Genomic DNA, 4809 nt, shown 5'->3' with positions numbered 1-4809 from the left:
TGTGTTTTGGCCTGGTCGATCACAGGCAGTGAGTCAGCAGTGTTTTAGCTGAGCTGACAACTGAATGCATGTTGCAGACATTACTGAACTTACACACAATTAAACACTCACATAAAGGAATTTTAACAGATATATGTTGCAAGAGATTCGAGGTGTTAATTGGTGAAGATTTATGTGTAATATTTACTAGAACTGCGACTAAATGTGCCGCCAAAAGATTCGTGTTGGTCTTTTGTATTTTGATTAAATTATTGCAACTTTTCATTTTTAATTGATTAATTTCACATCCACCAATCTGTATGATCAACCACTAACCCACAGGCAAGAGGCACGCACGCGCGCATACATATGAAACATGTATTTTAGCTTTTTTCCTTATATATATATATAGCTCTCCAGATGTGAACTGCCAGTTAGAAACTCCGCTCCGTTTGCAGGCTTCCTGCAGTGTGTGTATCTGTACAGTCGCTGCCCTCTAACCTCTTCATATTCCCGCTATCAGTAGCTGTGGCGCAGCGCCCGTCGGTCTCTGACAGCATGTTAACAACACTGCAAAAGGCCCCAAAGAAACGTCTTGGATTAGCGGTCAGATTTCCCATTTCCCATGGACGCACAAGGTCCTGAACCCAATTAATGGCTAATAATTACCAAGGCAACATCACTACGAGCGCTTGTGGGGACTTCATTAGAGGAGAGGAGGGAGCGGCCGCGCTGTGGAGAGCCACTCCAAACTCATACTTCAGAAAAGAAGAAAGGGGGAATTTTCTTATCGATTAGCTGCTGCGATCTTGGTGAATTTGTACTTATCGATCTGTCAGTGTGGCGGAGGTGATTGTTGTCGTGTTTATCATTTGTCTTGTCTGAGATGACAGAGCTGTGTGGGTCATCGTCCCCTCCTCATACAGGCGGTCACACCGCGTACAGTAGGGTGTGTGCTCACGCGTGCGTGCGTACGTGCGTGCACGAGCCCATGCCTCCGCGCAAGTCCCAGCGCCCTGCCGCAGCTAGTTACCATGTTTACGCTCCCATTACATCGACTGTGGCAGAATTACAGTTAGCAAATTTACAATGCTCACAGCGCTCACAAAAGGGCCCGCTGCGGCTTTTTGATGTCCCCTGGCCCGCGTCATCCGCAGGCCGGACCGCGAGGTGCTCCATTTCACATATCTAATGTGCGCTGATGTTATCTGCGCCCAGCGTCTAATCCACAGACCCGGAGCCCTTTCCACCGTGGATAAAGCTTGGGTTTCAGCAGCCTGTGTGTGTGTGTGTGGGTGTGTGTGAGGAAGGTGGGGGGTACAGTCACCGCAGTCTGACCACACCAGTCCACAGTGTTATAAACTTCTGTACACCCCCAGCTCCCCCCTCGCTCCCCCCAGACCTTATTTATGTAAGGTTTTTCAGATGAATCTTTTGGCTGCGTTAGCATTAGCCTACATTTTGAATGACTTCAGGTAGGCCTGTGTAGCCTTTTGTCATATATAAACTGTCCTAAATTAAGGGTCAGTCATTATCTGGAAGAAACGGCCCGGCCTACAGAGGACGCAGTAATCGCTTCATCATTATGAGCTTAAGGAAACTGAACCGATTTGACGCAAATTGTGTTGTTTATACTTTGTATAAGCTGCTAAACAATTAGCCTAAACATAAATAGGCCCCAGTTCATGAGGGGCCTGTAGCTTAGTATGTTGTGAAGACATTATCTTGACACGCAAACAATGCAGTCTACAGACGGATACTAGCCATGTTGTAGCCGAGAATGTGTCCAGATCAGCTGCCAGATCGCACCGTGTCCTCTGAACGTGCTGTCAGGCTGTTGCCAGGTGAAAGAATAAAGGCAAATGAATCAAATAAATTGCAGCAGCCGAACTGAAGGACTAATTCTTTGCGTTTTATTTAACTGAATCGTGCTATTGTTTTTGTTTGTTTGTTTGTTTGTTTGTTTGCCACTTGCATCCGCCCGTCGCCAGTCTAATTAGACGGATTAATAAAACAGAGGGAACCAGTGCAGATGAGTGAACACGAGTGCAGCAGCAAAGCTCTCTCTTCCGGGGACGGGGGAAGCAGCGCTGCCTTCCTGCTCTCCGCCAGCGGCAGGACAAAAGGAAAAAAAAAAAAAGAGAGACATTTCTGGAAAGCAAAACGCCAGGTTTTTCCCGCGCAGCCTTTCTTACGTTTCCACAGACCCCGTTAAAGGTCGATGTTTAAATGACGCAGAAAAGTATTCCCCCAGCGGTCCAGTGTCGGGGAGCAGCACTTTTTTACTCTGCGAGCATAACCGCAGTTAATTGCTGCTTTAAAAAGGTGTTGCACCGTGTGAAAGCATCTGTCCAACCCGATGTGCAAGAAGCATTCACAGGCCTGAACCGGCCGACGGAAATTGTTTCGACAAACGGGGGAAAATTCTGCTGAATGCCTTTTTTTTTTCCAGTTTTCCTCTGAAGCTGGAGGAAGGACGCGGTATTGATAAGGCCAATCGATTAAGACAATGGATTATTGATATTGTGTCGCCACGCTCCCACACTTCCTTCAGACACAAAGGAATAAAGTTAAAAAAAAAAATAAAAAAAACCTTTGTACACCGCATAATTTGTTATTTGTTTATCGACCTGTTTCCTTCTTTTTGTGTGCGCCGCTTGAAAGGCAGCGGATCTCGTGTCTTTAAAATGTAACTGAGTTGAGTTTGTATTTTAATTAAATATGATTTTAGGGCTTTTCTTTTACATGGGGTTACACAGAAAAAAGTTCCAAGTATTTAATAAGGTGACCACCTCCTGACACCTCACACTCCCTATAGGTAGCCTATGAAAACATACCTACTTCACACGCTTCCGTGCACTCTGTAAAAACCTCCTCGCCTCATGATGCCAAAACCAACTCCCTAATATACAGATAATGTATGCTAATTAGTGCTGATTATTATTGATTAATGATCGCGTCATTCATTTTACTTCAACTCATGGGAAAACATCCCACGGCAATTTCAGTCCAATATAGTCTGGAGACTTGTTTGATGAACTCGAGCCTTTATTCAAATCAGTTCATGTGCATTACAATGATCAACAAGCTGCGGCTCAAGCATGAAGCAAGAAAACCAAAGAAATGTCAGGCAGGCCGAGACTTATTTACTGCGGTTTTATGCTACTGTCATGTTCAGCAAAGGCAAAAAATGCCATTGTTATTATTATTATTATAATAATTATTATTAATATTGTCATTACAATTTTTATTATTATTGTTATTTTTATTAAAATATTAGGCTAATAATAATTCTCTACGCATGGATTTGAAAGTGTCCCATAAAAGTGCGGTGTGATTGGTGTGCAGAGAGTTGATGCCGCTCCTCCCAGCAGACTGCAGTTGCTCCATCACCACCGATCTTTAATAGGCTTCAACATAGAGACGCCTTTATTCAGCCAAACTAGACAGAAACCATTCCCATATGACATGTAGGCTGAAGGCCTAGGCACCATGACGACCAGCCTGCCGCCATCAATCTGCCTGGACTTTATTAAGCTGCTTTTTAAAAATATAAATAAATAAATAAATACAAATACATTTACTATCCACTGCTTCTAAAGCCTCGTTTGGCTTCTTCTTCTTTTTTTTTTTTTTTTTAGAGGCCTACATTATTATGTTTCGGCCGATAACAACAAAAAATGCACAGCGTTGATTTTATCAGTATAATATCATATAATTAATGATTTTTAGCCAAAAAATTGCCAAACAATAATAATATCAATATTAACAATAATAATAATAATGATAATAATAATAATAAAAAACAATACGTTTCATACCAACCAAATACATCACAAATTTAAAACCATGCAAATTAATTTTTTTTTAAAAATGAATAAATTGTATAATAAAAGATTGCCTATTTTTCCTTGTATAAATACAGTAAATGGCCTACAATCCAACTTCAATATTAACACACAAGTAAAAAAAAATAATGCTTCAGAATCATGTGTTTGTGTTTGAATAGATACATATTTCGTAAATAGAAATCTAAAAATTACCTTGTAGTCCTTCAGCCTGCATCAGACTGCTGGATGCATGGACTAATCTAAAGGCGTCCCCTCCTGCCTGCAGCAAACAAACAAACAGGTGCAAGGCAAAAGTCAGACTCACAAAGTCTGCAGCCTCTCCACCTTTAGTTCAGGTGATCTGCGCTCAACTTTAAGCGCCAACAGTGAACACAAACACTCTTCCAAGAAATAAGTGCTACAAATACGACTGTTACAAATGTGAACTTCTCCCCGGTGCAGCGCTGGTGGAGGATCCGGGCATGTGTCAAACAGCTGCTGGCCGCTGCTTGTCCTGAGGGCAACAAGGTTTACACACACACACACACACACACACACACACACACACACACACACACACACACAACCCTGTATAGCACAACTCCAATCGAGCCTTGCACCTATATTTACGCCTGCATGTAAATTAATGAAGTTAAAAATAACCTCTGAAATTTGAGCACTTTTTGGCACAGCACATGAGATATGAGCTGCATCAACAGCCTAAATACAAAGTCTATGTTAATCTGCAAATTCACAAAGAATATTATTTTAACATTTTATGGCAGAATATAAACATGAGAAAATTACATAATAATAATAATTATTATTATTATTATTATAATAATTATAACAATAAGTTACATTTTCATTGTTATAATGCGACCTTGACCTCACCATACCTCTGTGTCCACCGCCGGTTGGAGAAAACCAAGTTGTCGCTGTTAAAGGGGTAAAAATCCAAGAAGGTGCTGGCAGGAGCTGAATGGGGCGGTTGGGGGAA

General features: G+C 41.8%; 1 long non-coding RNA gene across 2 annotated transcripts in view; it reads right to left on the bottom strand.

Annotated features, from left to right (window-relative positions):
* Positions 1–3006: 3006 nt before the first annotated feature.
* LOC147817891 (uncharacterized) overlaps positions 3007–4809 on the bottom strand; it is a 2138-nt gene continuing 335 nt past the window's right edge. Inside the window, exons 2-3 of one of the 2 annotated variants that reach the window (XR_015438540.1) lie at positions 4709–4787; positions 3007–4323 (exon numbers count right to left, since the gene is read on the bottom strand). This is a non-coding gene — a long non-coding RNA (uncharacterized LOC147817891). Of the gene's footprint in view, positions 4788–4809 lie in introns of both variants that reach the window. The other variant, XR_015438539.1, reaches the window with a different exon arrangement.

Source organism: Seriola lalandi, unplaced genomic scaffold (genome assembly GCF_002814215.2).
Source record: "Seriola lalandi dorsalis isolate HSWRI2012SDOR001 ecotype SW California unplaced genomic scaffold, Sedor1 jcf7180002054861, whole genome shotgun sequence".
In the NCBI taxonomy this organism is placed as follows: Eukaryota; Metazoa; Chordata; class Actinopteri; order Carangiformes; family Carangidae; genus Seriola; species Seriola lalandi.
The sequence above is the reverse complement of the archived record's forward strand: the minus strand, read 5'-3'. Positions and strand labels throughout refer to the sequence as shown.